Source organism: Bombyx mandarina, chromosome 08 (assembly GCF_030267445.1).
Source record: "Bombyx mandarina strain Sakado chromosome 08, ASM3026744v2".
Lineage (NCBI taxonomy): Eukaryota > Metazoa > Arthropoda > Insecta > Lepidoptera > Bombycidae > Bombyx > Bombyx mandarina.
The window spans coordinates 4,678,319-4,698,284 of NC_143215.1; the positions used below are offsets into that span (position 1 = coordinate 4,678,319).

General features: G+C 40.2%; 1 protein-coding gene and 2 long non-coding RNA genes across 4 annotated transcripts in view; 2 read left to right on the top strand and 1 right to left on the bottom strand.

Moving 5' to 3' along the window:
- LOC149502462 (potassium channel subfamily K member 18) overlaps positions 1–19,966 on the top strand; it is a 204,570-nt gene that overhangs the window by 47,123 nt on the left and 137,481 nt on the right. The window lies entirely within an intron of this gene.
- LOC149502464 (uncharacterized) lies at positions 10,265–11,659 on the bottom strand. Its single transcript, XR_016323387.1, has 2 exons — positions 10,465–11,659; positions 10,265–10,396 (listed from the first exon to the last, which is right to left on the bottom strand). It is a non-coding gene; the product is annotated as an uncharacterized LOC149502464 (long non-coding RNA).
- LOC149502465 (uncharacterized) lies at positions 11,686–12,851 on the top strand. Its single transcript, XR_016323388.1, has 2 exons — positions 11,686–12,642; positions 12,711–12,851. It is a non-coding gene; the product is annotated as an uncharacterized LOC149502465 (long non-coding RNA).

Below are 19,966 nucleotides of genomic sequence, written 5' to 3' on the forward strand. Positions count from 1 at the left end.
AGTTTTATCTTTTCGGTAATTTATGTTTGAGTGGCTTGAAAAGTTCGTGACAACTTTGTGGGGGATCAGACATTCGATTTCTCGGAAATAAGATTTAGAGACAGACGCTGTCTTAACTACAGAATCAAACGTGTAAGAAATAGTTATAATTAAGTATTTTTTAAATAGCCACATCTGAGATCTTAGCTGGTCTCTCGCTTTTTATATTCAATACTAGCTTACCCGATAGACTTCGTAGTGCCTCAATCGATAAATAAAAGACCTAAACTTTTGTATAAAATAAACACATCAAAGGAAAAACAAAATTATGATTTTTATTTAATTCCGAGCATTTTCATATTTATCTACCTTTTAAATCTTCTCTGAACTTTCACAAATAATTCAAGACACACTGCCTATTTCTGCCGCGAAATCACAATGCATTCCGATTAAAAGGATGGGGCAGCCGTTGCATAATATTATTGACATTGCATAATGAGACACAGAACTCATGTCCTTTTTTTTTTTTTTTTTTTTTTTTTCCTACCTATGCTGATAGCCTTGAGAGGCTATTTCAGCTTCGCCCTAACGTTAGTAGGTGAGCTCGCGGGGCTCAACCAGAGAGTTGCTAACACTGACCCTAGCAAGAGCAGTGCTTCGCAGAATCTACCACCGGATCGGAAACGCGACCCACTGAGAAGATCCGGCGAGAAACTCAGTGGGCTGTGTCTATGGGTTAGTTCACTCGTCGAACCCTTCGTCGCAAGCGACGGGTTCGACGAGGACGGTGACCGGTGCTTGTGGTGCCTAAAAGCACCGTTAATGGATCAGGAGGATCCGTAATGACGTGCTTTGGGCGACGTCGACGGTTTACCATTCGGTCTACTGGGTCGGGTATGTAATTTCCAGCGGCTACGATGAGAGGGTTCTCATGTCGTGCCGCCTTCTCAAAATGGCGCAGCGATGCCGACTGTAGATACTTACTAAGGGAGTCGAGCTCCAGGTCGTCGTGGAGATCCACATTCCTAAGGAACCAAGGCGCTCCGACGGCTATCCTGCAGAATCGTGATTGAATAACCTGAAGGGATTTCAAGTTGGTGCGGGCTGCGTGAGCGAACACTACGCTTGCATACGTCATGACGGGGCGTATACAAGTTTTGTAGAGAGTTACCTTATTACGGAGGGACAGTTTGCTTCGACTACAAAGCATTGGATAGAGTCGTCCTAGAATAAACGCGGCGCGGTCGCGTACCGTTTTTATATGGGGACGGTATGTCATCCCTCTGTCGAGGGTGACGCCTAGATATTTGACCTTCGAGACCCACGGAATGGGCTGGCCAAAGAGAGTGATGGGACTAACGGCGGAGGTGTTTGCGCGCCTACTACGGAGTGGGATGCTCGAAGTGATGTTCGGAGGGCGACCCCTTTTGAAGAGCACCGCTGCGCTTTTCGTGGGGTTGATGTCTATTCGCCACTTCCGGAACCACTGTCCCGTGGTGGCTACTGCGATCTGGAGTCGCCGATGAAGCAGCGACATCTTCCTACACGAGTAGTAGATAGCCGTGTCATCGGCGAAGAGCGCTAGATGGGTCTCCGGAGACCGGGGTATATCATTGATATACAAACTAAATAATAACGGGGAGAGCGCGGAGCCTTGCGGGACTCCGGCGGTCAGTTGACGGGGACGAGAACGAGTTCCCTCTACTCGATATCGAAACGAACGGTTCGACAAGAAGTCTCGTATGATGAGCACGAGTCTGTCTGGCACTCCCATGTTGTACAGTTTATAAATTAAACCGTTGTGCCAGACTTTGTCGAACGCCTTCGCGATGTCGAAGAAGAGGGCGCCGGTCGGGATTTGTTTACGCCTATTTAGTCTTATCAGAATGTGCTCCGTGAGGCGGTGCACTTGTTGTACGCACGAGTGTTTTGAGCGGAATCCGAACTGTTCGTCAATGAGAATTTTGTTCGCGGTAACAAAATCCCAGAGGCGTTTCCTAAGGAGCCGTTCGTAAATTTTTCCTATCGTCGAGAGGAGACTAATCGGACGGTAACTAGAAGTTTCGTTTGTCGGTTTGCCCGGCTTATGTATACCGATAACGTCCGCTTCTTTCCACACCGCGGGAAAGATGCAGTGCGTCATAGCGGCATTTAAAATTGTAGCCAACATTGCTATCAGTTGGACTGGCAAAAATTTTAGCGCGCGGTTGTGGATGCCGTCGGAGCCGGGTGCCTTCCTAGGTTGTAGGTTGTGGATCGCGTCTCTAACTTCGTCAGTGGTAATGGGGGGTAACGCGTCCGAGGGCGGCAGGGAAGCTCTGCGCTCGACCTCCCTGTCGACTAACTCGGTGTGTTCGGGGTCCGCGTGTTGAGTGCTGGTGGTGCACTGCTCTTGCAGTGCATCGGCCAGCAGCTCAGCCTTGTCATCGTCATCGAATGCCGGTGGTTGGCCTGAAGGGCGTACGAGGGGAGGCATAGTAGCGGTAGTTTCGGATTTGAGAGTCCTAGCTAGTCGCCAGTATGCTTGGTGGGAGGGCGCGAGTTGTTCTAAATAACTATGCCAATTATCGTTACGCGCGTCGCTTAAGCGGGAGTGGACTTCGCGTTGTAGACGACGCATCCGAATCCGGTTTGAATGCGTGGGAAGACGATCGTAGGCCCGGATTGCCGCGTTCCTAACTCTTAAGAGATTCCTAAGATCGGGGGACAGTCTGATGCGGTGGAAGCTGTCCTCCACATCGACTTCTTTAGAAGATCTAATAATCGCTGAAGATATGTGATCGGTAATGATGTTTATGGATTCGACGGTGTCCTCGGGGGATAGATTCGAATCCGGGCCGTAAGGGAGGATTGGCGGAGCGGTGTCGGCTAGGCACGTGCCCAGCTTATTCCAATCCACCATGGTCCTCGTAACAGTGACTGGGTTGTGGGGGCGACCGAGCTGCATAACGACAGGTCGGTGGTCTGAGTCGAGCTCTGACATTGCTTCAATGGAACGCAAGCGCAGAGTTACGTTCCTAAGCAATGCCAGGTCTATAGTGCTCGGACGGAGCGCGATGTTATACGGATAACATGTTGGAGTTGGGGGACCGACTATTTCAAAGGTGAGGTCGTCTATAAACGCGTCGAGACGCCTACCGTTAACGTTAGTACGATGGCAGTTCCACCTAGTGTGGTGGCAATTTAAATCGCCTGCCAGGATGACGGAGTCTCCCATGCCGAACAGTGACTCGATGTCACTGCTCAGAAGGGGCTTGTCCGGGGGGAGATAAACGGATGCGATGACGATCGGCTGGTGTCCCGTCAGCGAGATACGGCACACTGACGCCTCGATATGTGAGAGCGAGGGAGTATCGAGAGGGACAACGTGCAGGGCCCGCCTATAGTAAATGGCAGTCCCGCCTTTGGAGGCGGTGAGTCTGTCATTCCTAACCATGACGTAATTCGCGACTTTCGGGTCGCGACGCGAGGGCTTCAGACAGGTTTCCTGCACTAATAGAATATCTACAAGATTATCGCGGAGGAATTCGAAAATTTGATCGCGTTGCCGCGCGAGTCCGTTAGCATTGTAGAATGCTAACGTAAGGGAATACGGTTTTTCTCTACCTTTTTGCGCCATTGGTTACCGGTAAAGATTTTATAACGTACGCGACACGGACTCGTAAACGTCCATGTGATCGAAAGCGGCCGCGAGCCGCTGTTCGGGGGTTACCGACCTACGGATAGCGTCAGCGAACGATCGCAGACGGTCGAAGTTGACCGCGGTGACGAAGTCACGCACGAGCGCGAAGTCGTTGGCGGCAGAGGGTTGCGGGGGACGGAACGCGGGCGCGGGGCGAGGTGCGAGCAGGGGCTGGGGCGCGGGGCGTGTCACGAGCGGGGGCGGGGGTGCGGTTTCCGTTCCCGCCTTCGTATACGGCAGCGGTTTTTTCCACGCCGACACCGTGGGAACTGCAGCCGGCACGAAGGCGGGTTTCGGCACTGAAGGCGCCGAAGTCTTTGGGCCGACGGTTCGGGGGGCTGGGTGGGTCGGACGTTTTCGCGGAGCCCTAGGACATCCACGGTAGTTCGCGGGGTGCCCTTGCTTAAGGCATAGGACACAGCTTGGAGGTTCGGTCGCGGTTTCCCTATCTCTAACGCAATCTAACGTAGCGTGATCGCCGAGGCATTTCACGCAGCGGGGGCGCGCGTGGCAATTACGCGCCGAGTGGCCATAGAGTTGGCACCTGTAGCACTGCCCGGGAGTGCCACGCTTGTGGGGGGCTTCGATCGAGATCCCGGATAGGCCGCAAATTGTCGTGAGACATGCGATCTTCTTTTTGGCCTCCGGGGTGGGTTCTAACGCCACGAGTATCATATTATAGGGCTGTTTGCCCCGCCCGCTGTGCATCCGGTGCACACTAACTATCGGGAGGGCCTGAGCGGTCAGATCCTCCTTAATGTAGTCTATTTCTAGCTCCTTAGGGACTCCGCGTATTACTACGCGGAGCTCGCGGTCCTCCTGAAGAGCATAGGTGTGGAAACCTATGTTCTCCTTTCGGAGGTATGCTGAGAGGGCCCTATGGTCGCCCGGCGTTGCGACCTTGATCTGAATCCCATGCGCGACGTTACGCGCATGGGTGTAGTTAATTTTATTTGCCTGAAGGGCCTGGGACACGCGATTCCACGCTGTCTTCTCTTGAAGTATCAGCGGGGGCGGGGCAGCTACTTTGGGAGCGGGCGCGGGCTTGGGACGCGGCGGTGGGGTTACGCGGCGCGCGGAGTCCGACTCCGGTGTAACTACTACTTTCGGTCGAGAGGCGGACGCGGATTTCGTCTGTTTTGTCGTGGAGTTCCGGGACTCCACGGCGCGAGTACGCTTCTTTCCACGTGTCACTGTTTGGAAACCATCCGAGGTTCCGGGCTGAGGGCTGGACGCGGATTCAAAGTCCATCTCCGATTCCGTATCGGAGCCTGAACTTGAGACTACGGAGGTCGCGACGGACGATACGAGCGATGACGTAATCGACGCGGGCGCGGGGGTGGGGGTAGCGTTAGGCGCTACGTGAGCCGCATCGTGGGAACGTGCGCTCGAACTTGACGCGGCGGCGGGGGGCGCGCGGCGTGCCTCCGAGGCACGGTTGAGAAACGCGGCGACGGACGCGGGGGGAGAGGGATTGCCACGAGAGGCCCTATAGCTGAGATACTCGGCCCTAATTGACGGGTACCTATCCCGGAGGAACCCGACAATGTCCCTAGCACTATCACTGTCGCACACAAAATCTTCGCTCATCTTCGGTCTTCTTGCCCGGGGGGGGCGGCCCCGGGACTTTTGTTGAACTCGCCGAAAGGCGAGGCCCCGGATAGGATTTGTAACCCCCCTGTGCTGCAGGACAGCAAGGAGCAGGGGGGGGGAATGCCTATGCCGTGAAAACGGCAATCGGCGGGGAAAAGGAAAGGAACCCGCTCGGGCTGTATAGTGCTACAGCAGGCAGAATCGCGAGCGGGGGTCTAGTCTTGAAAAAGACTGTTGTTTTTGGGAAGGGTTAGGAAATCGCTAGCCTGTGAGTGCCACAGGAAGCTGAACGTAGCGATTGGTTTTGCCTTGAAAAAGGCAGTTGGTAAGGGTGGGTTCGCGGTTACAAAACTTTAGCGCACAAAAATGGACCTCGATACGCAGATCGCAAGCGACCAACGGATCGGCACGTCCGCACTACTGAATTGTACGCACGATGTATTCACGGTCACTACACTGTCGAGCACAGCTGTGAGTTCAGAGACGCAGCTCGCAAGCGGGCCACGGATCGGAAAGCACGTCCGCGCACGACCGAGTCGTGAGCGAGAATGTGCTCATGTCCTAAGGTGGATGACGGCATTTACGCCTTTGTCGTCTATGGGCTTCGGTAACCACTTAACGTCACGTGGGCTATGAGCTCATCCACTCATCCAAGAAAAATTTTTTTTTACTACAAATAAATCTTGATCTTTGTAATAATATATAAAAATGAATTGCTGTTCGTTAGTCTTGCTAAAAGTCGAGAACGGCTGGACCGATTTGGCTAATTTTGGTCTTGAATTATTTATGGAAGTCCAGAGAACGTTTAAAAGGTAGATAAATATGAAAATGCTCGGAATTAAATAAAAATAACAAATTTATTTTCCCTTTGATGTGTCCCCCGTCGGACAGATTGCTTTTGTTTGTTTTAAGTTTATTTTATACAAAAGTTTAGGTCTTTTAATTATCAATTGAGGCACTACAAAGTCTGCCAGGTTAGCAATCTCTAATAAAATTAGGGTACTCTTAATTCAATGATGACGTTTGGACTTAGACAGGCAAATGAGATGATTCCTAGATCTCCAATTCAGGTCATTAGAGGACTAAGCGATTGCCGCAGCGATATTGTAATCTTCTCAGGAAATGGAGAAGACCACGAAAGTACATCCACAAGGTTTTCCGATGATTGATTGAAATTCTACTCAAGGAATCAAAGTGTAACTAGAGCATCAAAAATAACATACATTTAAATACTGCAATAGTAATTGTTATTAACCTATTCAAAGAGTCATTTCTAGAGTATTTTTGGCTCAAAGGACTTTGTTTCCAAGCCAGTAAAATTTATTTTAAAAAAAAACTAGAGTATTTTCTTTGTTCTTATATGTAAACTTAGTGTTAGCACTTAGGATTTAGCACTCGATTCAGTATTTCGTACCTTGATGTAGTTTATCCAAACGGATCACACAATTTCCTTGAAGGCGTTTGGATTAAGTGACTCGCTCATACCTCTATTTTTATTAAATTCAATATTAGCCCTACTTATTGTCTTCCTATAACTTCTGAGGTTCTTTATTTTGTAAAAAAAAAATCAATTGTGACCATACAAATAAAACCTGTTTTGACCTAAATATACTCAGAATTCAGAGTCACTAGACGTTGAGCGATTTAAATTTTTTCCTAATAATTACGTTACCTTTCCCTTTGTCTAGTGTTTAGATTGAAGTATAGCATTTCTTTTATTTAAATTAGCCAAGCAATTTAAACAATTATATTAAATGACAAGAATTGATAATATGTGTTTCGTAAACTTAAACCAAGAAATTAACTCGAACTCCAAGAAGTTCCTTACTCGGACCGCAGGCTACAGTGTGACTTGAAGGTTTAGCGGCTGCAATTGACTAATCCCTGGAGACTTTAGCGACATCCGCCATCCATCATATCTGTCACCGGATTACACGCACATGCTGGTGGCTGACTTGCGCTAGTTTACTTTGTTCGAATTGTCTCGTTCTCTTAGTACATGAGTTGGAAATGTTTTAACGGTTTCGTCATACCCAATCGGCTCTTCATCTTAATTTAAATATTTGTAATTTTGTTTGCTTGTTTCGGTTTTATCTATTTTGACGAGTCCATCAGCTTCTTGTGGTTCCTTCCTATCATAAGCGTCAGCAATTATGAGAGCACAGCCATACTTTTGACTCGCGATCTCTTTCAATTCTTTTCAATATCCATTTACGACAGAGCAATGACACGGTTGGTGATGATCAAACGTTCATAGCTTATTCTTAACGAGCTATGTACGGTGCCAATAAGTTTAGTTTAAGTTTCTGTCTGATGCCAAGAGTACGATGATAGCAGAAATTATAATGTTTCCACTTAGGGTAGAGCAAAGGATATTCACAAATAAACCTTCTTAAAAAACTCAAACAAATTTATGGTCTCACTGAAAAATGTGTTTAAAGATATTTTCGAATACCAGAAAATCAGCTCGTAGACAGTCTACAGAAAGATAATAATTCAATTGAAAAAATATAATGCGTTTTTCAGCAGATAAGCAACAAGAAGAACATTCTCGAGAGTTGTTTGAGTACTCATTATTTTATTATGTAATTCAAACTCAATCTCTACACATATAAAATACAAATTCTAATATCAGTAAATTCCAACGAAACTGGATAAAAATCTCATTTACAACCTCTCAGCACAGTCTACCGTAAACATTATTAATCCTCCCACACTGATATACACATCAAAGCGACTTAAAGCAGTTTCAGTTATTGATCAGAGACGCCATTAATATTCATATCCAAATGGGGATGTGTATAGACCAATCAAAATCGGTATATCAGTAGTCGTACCGAATTTTATTGGAGCAATTATCGTTGTCACTTGATTGTACCAATCGACGTTGTGAGTTGTGGGAGATATTCTAGGAACAATGACTTGGTCGTATTTTGTGGCCTGAATGCTTTAGTGTCACTAAACTTTATGCTTGGAGAAAAAATCAGAGATCTTTCAATAGGTGACGACAGTAAAGCAATAGTAATTAAATGAGTTTTACATATCTCGAAAACAGTCTATAAACGCCGATCTGACTTACTTGTATTCACATAATATTAGTTAAATTTCCAACGCATTAAACACGCTATTTTAACTATATCAACTTGTCGTATCATTTAGGACCAGACACAATTCTAAAATAGAAGCAGTCGTACAAACAGTTCCATTGTTTAGTTTACTAGTGACACCCCAACTCAAGGTCGTGTCAAGGCCTCATCGCGCGAAGACACTCCAAGGTCAGTGCAGGTCGGCTCGAGGACCCTCCATGATGCGACATCACGGATTAAGCCACGCTGATGACACTTGTACTAATTCTGGAAACCCGAGATTTGAGGAAAAGCTCTTTCAAACGTGCAGTTTATTTTTGAAAATTTGTGTTAGAAACTTTAAAGTTGTAGGTTTTAAAAAGATAGGAACTACTCACAATTAATGACTCGAGCTTACTGGTTCTAATTAGTATGGTATTTTACTATTTTCACGTCCTTATAGTGGCTTAGCACTACTTTAGTTGACCCACGGGACATTTATATTAGTGCCAATAGATATAGTGCTATAACATATACCTATATGTAATTGTGCTAAGTTTTTGCTCCTATATCTTATTCACATTTTACATACTTAATTAACAAATGTTTCTTAATTAAACTCCGAAAAGCACAGATGTGCTCTTCGAGAGCGGGACCTCGATTGGAAATTCCTCCCGAATTAGGCGTAGAAACCTCACACATCACCCTCCTTGGACAGTGGAATCGAAAGGTCACATATCTGGAATCCCCATACTAGATAGTCCCATGACTTTCCGCCTCCACATAAAGTTTGTCTGCGACCACGCCGCACTTATCTTCCGCAGACTTTATCCAATTTTCTGATCTGCAAGCGGAGTAAGCTGCCTCTTCCTAGCTAGGTGATACTTTACAAAACTTACATCCGTCCCATATTGACCTTTGCATGTATGGTATTCTTTCACGCGGCCCACCCACATATACACGCCATCCAGTCCCTTCAATCTAGATTTTGCAGGGTAGCCGTTGGAGCACCGTGTTTCTATCTGGGCCTCGACCCTATCGGGAATCCTTTGACATCAGCGTCGGAACGCTATTACAATAAGGAGATACGGTGTGATAGCCTCGTGGTGGCCGCCGCTGACTACACGTCGAATCCTCCCTACTCAGGAACCCGTCCCTGATGAATACAGATTTTAGACGCCTAATACTCTGATAACCCTAGTACTCTGATAATAGACGCACGCATAGAAAACCTGGCAACCGAGCTCGTCGAACTCGTCGAAGAGTTAGACTTGACACTTAATTCATACACCAGTCCACTAATTTTTTGGCTGGCTCAGTGGGTCGCAATTTTGATCCGGTAGTAGATAGATTCACGAAGAAGCTGCTATACTGAGGAGCAAAGATTCCTTGGGAGACGCTCAGGCAACTGTTTTTTGAAAAAATGAAACGCAACATATATTATATAAAATTTATATCATTATAGATACGAGATTAGAAATAAACTGAATAATAGAATTTGACGGGACCACAAAATTTTACAAAACAACTGGAAACTTTTAGCCCATCTCACCAACTCTCCGTAATTATTATAACAAAATACAAACTGGAAAAGGCTTTCAAAACGTCCCAAAGCATCCGTTGTTAAATGATGAGTTCGTGCCTAAACTTATGACTCCATCACGATATTTGGGATTTTCGTGTAGATTAAAAAAAACTGGTGTTGGAAAACCCAGCTCATAATTAATTTCCTAATTTTTTTAAACCTCCTGGTACTACTCAAGATATTAGAGCAAAACATTAAAATTATTATACAGTCATTGGTCCTTGTGCGAGTATAGATTTTTAAGTTATACGAACGTCTGTCGATAGAAAGGACGTCAAAATTTTCCGATACAAACAAACACTGAAACCCATTGATATCACATGGTGATATCAGTTTCATAATTAGAATTACTTTTAACGCTTAATTTCGAGTTTATTATTTTCAAAATATTTTTCGTGTATCTCAGGAATGTGGACAAGATAGGACTATTATAACAAATTACATTATTATTTTAGCAACGTTTCGGTCTTTTATTAGACCTTCATCAGGCATCTGAAAATTACACATAATTGATAACCTACAATACAAAAAACAACAATTGTCCAAACTACCATATTTACCATAATATGAATTTAAATAATCTCTATCATACACTGCACAATTGTCTCAGACATCAGAGACTAATACAAATCTACAAAGCCACTAAATTATTTAATTACTATTTTTTTTTGATTCCGGAAACAAAGCCAACACGACACATAAAATTGCTAATTGCGTGACAAAGGTTAGCCCACTATTGAAACTTCAGTACATAGACTATACTTTACAATATTTTATACTAGCGCAAACCTCGCTAAGTATCAAATTCAAATATATCTGAAATGAAGATTATTTTTTTCTATTAGATTTATACTCTTTTAATATATCATTATATAAAATACTTAAATTGTTAGTGTCTGTTCGTTTGTTCACAGTATCATTAGTTTTTATAAAGATCATTTCACTAACATTACGTTTCCACCAATTCATTTCTTTATCCAAGATTTCTATCTTATCAAACTTGAAATTATGATGTTGGTCAAAGTGGTGGGTTGCTAATGCTGTTTTATTCTCTTTTAATATATTAATATTTTTACAATCATAAATGTGTTGTTTTACTCTATTACTCAAATACTGCCTAGTTTGTCCAACATAGCATAAGTCACACGAACAAGGTATTTTATACACTATTCCAGTTTGTTGTTGTTTATTTACTGGATCTTTTAACTTAGAATAGATTGAATTAACTCTCAAGATGTTATAAAATGCTAATCTTACATGAGTTCCTATAAAAACTCTGTTTAATTTATGTGATAATTCTGCTATATAAGGAAACCGACAATATCTAATGTTATTATTATTTGAGTTGACCAAACTCCTTGGTTTATTATTTAAGTTCTCTTTAAATTTATTTATGACGCTGTCTACTAATGGTATTTCATAATTATTATTCAACAATATGTTACGAATCTTACTAAAATTAATTTCATAAAAATCACTACTACTTAACTTTGTCATTCTATCAAGTAAACCTTTTATCATACCTATCTTCTGAGACCGAGGATGATTTGAATTCCAATTTAATAGCCGACCTGAACTAATGGGTTTGACAAACCAATCAGTTATCAATTTATCATTTGATCTTTTGACTAACACATCTAGAAAAGATAAACTATCATCCTTTTCTACTTCCATGGTAAATTGTATATTATTGTCAAAGCTATTAAATAACTCTAAGATATTATTTACTTCCGACTCCGGTATGGCTGCGATAGTATCATCAACGTGGATGGTAGGTATGATAAAAGGTTTACTTGATAGAATGACAAAGTTAAGTAGTAGTGATTTTTATGAAATTAATTTTAGTAAGATTCGTAACATATTGTTGAATAATAATTATGAAATACCATTAGTAGACAGCGTCATAAATAAATTTAAAGAGAACTTAAATAATAAACCAAGGAGTTTGGTCAACTCAAATAATAATAACATTAGATATTGTCGGTTTCCTTATATAGCAGAATTATCACATAAATTAAACAGAGTTTTTATAGGAACTCATGTAAGATTAGCATTTTATAACATCTTGAGAGTTAATTCAATCTATTCTAAGTTAAAAGATCCAGTAAATAAACAACAACAAACTGGAATAGTGTATAAAATACCTTGTTCGTGTGACTTATGCTATGTTGGACAAACTAGGCAGTATTTGAGTAATAGAGTAAAACAACACATTTATGATTGTAAAAATATTAATATATTAAAAGAGAATAAAACAGCATTAGCAACCCACCACTTTGACCAACATCATAATTTCAAGTTTGATAAGATAGAAATCTTGGATAAAGAAATGAATTGGTGGAAACGTAATGTTAGTGAAATGATCTTTATAAAAACTAATGATACTGTGAACAAACGAACAGACACTAACAATTTAAGTATTTTATATAATGATATATTAAAAGAGTATAAATCTAATAGAAAAAAATAATCTTCATTTCAGATATATTTGAATTTGATACTTAGCGAGGTTTGCGCTAGTATAAAATATTGTAAAGTATAGTCTATGTACTGAAGTTTCAATAGTGGGCTAACCTTTGTCACGCAATTAGCAATTTTATGTGTCGTGTTGGCTTTGTTTCCGGAATCAAAAAAAAATAGTAATTAAATAATTTAGTGGCTTTGTAGATTTGTATTAGTCTCTGATGTCTGAGACAATTGTGCAGTGTATGATAGAGATTATTTAAATTCATATTATGGTAAATATGGTAGTTTGGACAATTGTTGTTTTTTGTATTGTAGGTTATCAATTATGTGTAATTTTCAGATGCCTGATGAAGGTCTAATAAAAGACCGAAACGTTGCTAAAATAATAATGTAATTTGTTATAATAGTCCTATCTTGTCCACATTCCTGAGATACACGAAAAATATTTTATAATAATTATGGACGACAATATTGATAATATTTATTATTTTCATATATTATTTTTTCAGTTTTTATGGTCTGGTATGGTTTTTATGGTACAGACGATTAATTTCAATATGTTCGTACTCGTATAGATAAAATTAGCAGATTTTTATCAACACATATTAGTTGAATGTCAACCAATTTCAAATCTAGGACACATTCGATATTTGAAAAAGCCCACAGACTAGATGACTGGTTTTGGCGGGCGCCCAAGTCTAAGCACTACACATTCCCAACTGACATTTAGGTCATAATAATATTTTATCTGTGGCGTGTTGAAATTCAAACCCTCCTAAATGCTCTTTCGTCTGGAAACCGAATAGATTTTTATAACTTTAAATCTATTATTTGAGAAGAAACGGTTTTCCGAACCGATGGTCGGTATCTCGGTTGGAAAAAGATATTTTCGGTTTGTGACTCCTTTTAAGTTCGTTTTAATATAAATGCCTGTTGCTCATAAATTCGTTCTTCTCGGCTTGAGGCGCCGTATATAACTGTTTAAATTATATAACTTTTATGGAAAAATCGTTCTTATGTAATAAGGCCACACACAGCTTTATATAGAATCATAGATTTTTTTTTATTATCTATTAGAGCCATACACCTATTAGGTTAAATCGGCTTCGAATTTATTATCCGGTTTCGGAAAATTCAATGAGTAATAAATATAAATAATAAATAAATATTTACTAACAATCACGCCACGTTAACTGGTCCCGTGATAAGTTCGTAAAGAATTTGTGTTACAGGTACCAGATAACGGATATAAATTTAAGATTTTTATTATACACATACATATACTTCATATTTAATAACATCCATAACCCTGGAAAAGACATTTATATTTATCATACAAATATCTTCCCTTGGCGGGATTCGAACCCGCGACCCACTTCTGTAGTGACCATGTCACTTACCACTACACCAGACGGCCAAATGTAATAAATGTATTGTTGTAATTACGTATTTAATACGTACGTAATAGTGTTTATGTTTATTGAATTCTTTAAGTAGAGTTTTACTTGAACCATTGACCAGTTATCAACTTGCAGACGCTGGTAGTCGTGAGTGCTTGAAATCGCTAACAGTTTTTAGAATTAAAACATACAAAATATCATCTCTAAAAAAAAGTATCGTCGTGTCTATCTATTCATCTGCCCATATTGGCTAATATGAACAATTCTATTGATGACTGTATCTGTATGAAGAAGAAGGAGGCCTTTTGTTATCTAAGCGAATCGTTTTATCCCATTTTGAGCGTGCACTAAACAATCTTGGGTAACGTTTCTGATTGGACCTGCGTCGTTTATAAGAGGAAAAAAGTATCATAGTAAAAATGTTTCGGTAATATTTCAATTAAATTACGTTACTTAGCGGTTATTGCTTGTACTTATTTTTAGCATGAAATCATCTATACTAATATTATAAAGCTGAAGAGTTTGTTTGTTTGTTCGAACGCGCTAATCTCAGGAACTACTGGTCCGAACTGAAAATTTTTTTCAGCTTTAGATAGCCCATTTATCGATGAAGGCTATAAACTATATAACATTACGCTAAGATCAATACAAGCGGAGTACCAATAAATAATGTTTCAAAATCAGGGTTACTTTGACCTTTTGAGAGCTTCCGCTGCGTGCGCTGCAGTAACGGTTAAAGTTTCGCTAAAATAATGTATGACAGAATTGTTCCCCTTTAAAAGATCAAAAAAAAGTCCGCGACAGCATATGTCTATTATTTTAAGGTTGGCTCACTATAACGTTTTTTATGCTAACCAAATTTGTTCTAAAATAAAGCATTATTTGTGAACTATTCCACGCGGACGAAGTCGCGGGCAAAATCTAGTTTAGTATGAAAAAAGATGCACTTCAGATATTTAATACTTTTTTTTTTAAATAAATTTTATTGTAGTTACTGATTTTTTAATTACTTTAACATAATGATATGATATACATATAACATAATGATAGCGTGGTATGGACATGTGATGCGTAGAGAGAAGATGCATGTGACTAGGAGATGTATGGAAATGGTAGTGCAAAGTAGAGCGGGAAGAGGTCGACCGAGGAAGACATGGATGGAGTGTGGGAATGACGATATGAGAGAGAGAGGAGTGAGTGTTGAGATGACGGCTGATAGAAGAGAATGGAAGAGAAAAATCAGCTGTGCCGACCCCACCTAGTGGGATAAGGTGGAGAAAAAGAAGAATGATCATATAACTACGATTAACTATTGTTTTCCTTTAACTATTGGCTGCTAGCTTAAGGAGTTATTCTAGCTACGCCCAGATGGAATTAACTAATCGATTCTAACTACAGAACCAAACACTTTAATCTATTTTATCATTTTATAAACAAGATCTTTATTGAATATTTCAATTAGATCGACTCTTGATTAGATTCGATACTCAATATTTAATTTAATATTTATCAATTAAACAGTCAATCAAAATATGATGAAGAAAAGAACATTGAATAAATAAATGGAAATATATACTATATAATATATTAATTATCTATATATTAATACGTGAAGCAAAAACTTTGTATCCCTTTTTACGAAAATTGCGAGGACGGAGCAGTATGAAATTTTCCACACTTATAGAGAATATAAAGAAGAAGTACACAATGCTAATATTTTTTTAAGAAAGTATAAAATACAATCATAATAGTGTACAAACTTACAATTCCAATTAATTATAGTCGAATTTCGACTACTGCGGGACCTCTAGTACTTATTAAACGAGAAGATAATATGAATAAATTTACATAAAATCAGTAAATTAAAATAAATACATAGATTTCCTATTATAATCAATAAATATAAGATAAATTTAATAAATATACATTATGTACTTGAATATTAACTATGAGACAATTCTGAGAATTTCACTAAAATATTTTGCCGAATTTTCAATTTGAACACAAAACTATGAGTGGTTTCCCTGAAAGAGAGAATAACCGATTGTAAGGGACAAGTAGACTGAACTAATCCGGACTATGTAACAGAAAATTAAGAATTAAATTGTAAGATGAACGTAACGATCTGTCATAATTAGAGTTACAGTTCAAGCATAACTGGAAATAGGAGCTAAAGAGGCTACCAGCGATTAGGTAAGGAAAAAAGACTAGAATGAAGATCTTGAAAGTAGAGAGTATTACGAACGAATGTATTTTAATATTGATTTACGGTCAGTTAAGTATTGAAAATTAAATTATTAATTATTAATTCTAACACGAAATAAAAAAGTGCGAGAGAGAGAGAGAGAACATTATTTTTGCATATCAAAACACAATAATTAACATTCTAAAACAGTTAACGGGTGGGTTATGGTTGGCGTAGCGACGTCCGCTCTAGGGAGAAACGACGCTCCGGCGAAGGAGTGATTCGAACGCGGAGGTTCCAATTTCGGCGGTCAGTGCTGGAATCGTTGTCTCGCCGTTTGGCGAACCTATGTACTGCTTATGGATCGTCGAGGTAGTTCGCCCGGTCCTTGCCTGGTGGAGCGCAACCGAGGACGCTTCAACTTCCGACTGACGCAAGTGCTCACTGGCCACGGCTGTTTTGGCGGGTACCTGCACGGTGTCGCCCGCGGCGCAGTGTCACCACTGCGACAACCGCGATGTGGGGGACAGCGTGCAGCACATACTTTCGCGCTGCACCGCCTAGTTGGAGTGTGTCCTGGAAGGCGATGCTCGACTTCTGCAAGTCCACCATCTCGCAGAAGGAAGCGGCAGAACGAGAAAGGGAGAGCTGTTCCTCCCTCTCAGCACCGATCCGTCGTCGTCGAGCCAGAGAAGGCCGGAGGTTCGGCCCCCGGCCCAAAAACAAAATAAAGAGGTATAATTTAAAAATGAAGTGTAATAAATAATATTTTACAAGGAAAATTGAAATTAATTCCTTTTCCGATTTTGGAGTCCGTAAAATAGTTGCAATCTAATCACAGCCCCTATTAATTGGAGCGCAAAGGTATCTCACACGCCCTCCAATTTTTAAGGCCATGAACGGTGTTGTTGTAATAATAGCGGTCATATTTCATATTTAAATCGCTCGTGTCAGGTCGAATACTGTTTGTATTTTCAAACACTTTAGATTAGCCAGACACCTTAAAAAAATATTATTTTCATTGAATTGCCATTATATATATGTTACCGGAAATGTATGAAATCAAGGAATTGTATACAAATCCTAGGAAATGTGTACAATTCCGATACTATTTAGGAAATGTATAAAATATTGTTTGAAAAACTATTTAATGTATAGATATCCTAGGAAATGTATAAATTTCCTCGGAATTGTATATAATTCCAATATCGTATTAGGAAATGTATAAAGTAAATGCTTTCTGTAATAAAACACGTTGTTAATAATATTTTTTTGTCATACCGTAAAATAATAATAATATATTCATATTATCTTACTAATTAAAACTTCTAAAATTAACTATCTATTAACTTTTAACGTATCACAAAATCAACTTATATTTATTCTTATAAAATCAAATTTTCATTTGGCAAGTAATCAGTCTGGTAATTAAGTAATTATAAATGTCAAAGTATAAAAGTAAATCTTTATATTATATTACTTTGTCAGTCCATATAGCTATTTATTTTTGCAGGGTAAGCTCGAATGGCATTTGGAAGTACATAGTACTTTATTTTTAAAACACAGACATCTTGATGTAGCACAGTTTTTCTTGCAAAGGCACTTCTTAAATCCCTGGCCGGTTCCAGTGGATTGCAAGTTGGCAACGGACCGTAGTGCAAGACTCGTCCCGCTGTCCCCGCGTACCCACCAATATCTTAAATGTTTTACATTTCCGATTGCTATTTAGGAAATGTATAGATTTCCTAGGAAATGTGTAATGTGTAAGTATAATATAATTTATTTCACACATTTCCGTGCGATTTTAGGAATTACATACATTTCCTAGGAATTGTATACAATGACGGATTACATACATTTCCGGTAACATATATAAAAGTCATTCAAATTTAAATTACAGTACTTCAGTTTTATATTCTACTTAAAAAACATTTGAATTACAATACATTTTTTTTTTATTGCCCTTGTAGGCAGACGAGCATACGGCCCACCTGATGGCTTTTTATTTATTTTTTACTAGCTGGCTCGGCAGACTTCGTAGTGCCTCATTCGATAAATAAAAGACCCTAAACTTTTGTATAAAATAAACTTAAAACAAACAAAACGAATCCGTCCGACGGGGAACACAACAACGGAAAAACAAAATTGCTATTTTTATTTAATTTAGAACATTTTCATATTTATCTACCTTTTAAACCTTCTCTGGACTTCCACAAATAATTCAAGACCAAAATTAGCCAAATCGGTCCAGCCGTTCTCGAGTTTTAGTGAGACTAACGAACAGCAATTCATTTTTATATATATATAGATTGCTTAGATGGGTGAACGAGCTCACAGCCCACCTGGTGTTAAGTGGTTACTGGAGCCCATCATCATCATCATCATCATCAACAGCCCACAGTCGTCCACTGCTGGACATAGGCCTCTCCCAATCTACACCACTGAGCCCGGTCTGCTGCTCTCCTCATCCACTTCTTGCCGGCCACCGTGCGGAGGTCATCGCACCATCTAGCCAGGGGGCGTCCCACGTTACGTCTTCCGCTGCGCGGTCTCCACTCGAGCACCCGTCTGCTCCAGCGATCGTCAGTCCTACGGCATATATGGCCAGCCCACTGCCACTTCAGCTTGCTGACTCTTTGAGCTATGTCGATGACTTTAGTTCTCTGTCGAATAATCTCATTCCGGATTTTATCCTTCAGAGAAACTCCGAGCATGGCTCTTTCCATGGCTCGCTGGAGCCCATAGAAATCTATAATACAACGTAAATGCGTCACCCACCTTGAGATATAGGTTCTAAGGTCTCAGTATAGTTACAACGGCTGCCCTACCCTTCAAACCGAAACGCATTACTGCTTCACGGCAGAAATAGGCAGTGAAGTGGTAGAGTTAACATTTTCTTTTACATTTTGACATTCAACAAGTGTGTTTTTGATGACATCCAAGTTGAAATAAATGATTTTGAATTTGAATTTGAATTTGGCGGTGGTACCTATCCGCGTGGACTCACAAAAAGTCCTACCACCAGTAAGATGGTGAGTGGTTACCGTCGCCCATGGACTTCAGCAATGCCTATTGTGCCAACCAAATATGAGGATAAGAAGAATTCGTTCGGACCCTAGATTACGCGGCGATGTGTTTAGAGAGGGTGCCCGTAAATTATTTATTGTTTGTCCCGGTAATTGTGTTTGTACGAAACGTCAATTTACGAGAAATAGAGCTCCCAAGTTTTTACGAAGGCCGATCTGAGTACGGGGCTCGGTGAAGTGTCGGACTTTATTCAGGTTTTTTTTTTTATTTAGCTTAAGGTTTTTTCTAGCTTTTTCTTAAGCCCGCTATATTATTTATTACTAACTTGATGTTGTTTACAAGGTCGTAAACGAACGAAGTCATGACTAGAGAGAGACAGAGAGAGAGAAAGAGAGAGAGAGAGAGTATTCTTTATTGTACACCAAAAAACAAATAAACAGTGCGATACATTAAACACAAAAAAGTACAATTGGTGGTCTTATCGCTAAGAGCGATCTCTTCCAGACAACCATCAGGTGGACAAGAATCATTTGGAAACGAACTACGCGCGGTGTACCAATCCAGTGAAATACATATTATACATATATGTGCACATACATATACACATACATATCTCCGTAAATATACATACAATTAATACACAATGTATTTTAATATAATAATAATTATTAAAAATAATATTAATTAAATTTTGCTTCTAATACATAGAATACGAATATTTCGAGTTAAGATCAAGTTAAGATCCTAACTTTGTTTTAGGGTTTGCTAATGACAACTTCGCAATCAGACTACTACTATCAATTACTTTCGTTTAATATCTAAATTTATATTCGATAGGGACTGTTATGAAATCGGAGAACCAACAGGTCGCAACGTGTACTTAAGAATTACATTTCAGTCGGAATTCCCGCAGTCCTGTAGGTTCATTGAAAAACAATATTATCACGACGGACGTCATTGACCCGAAACCATTGCCGGATTACG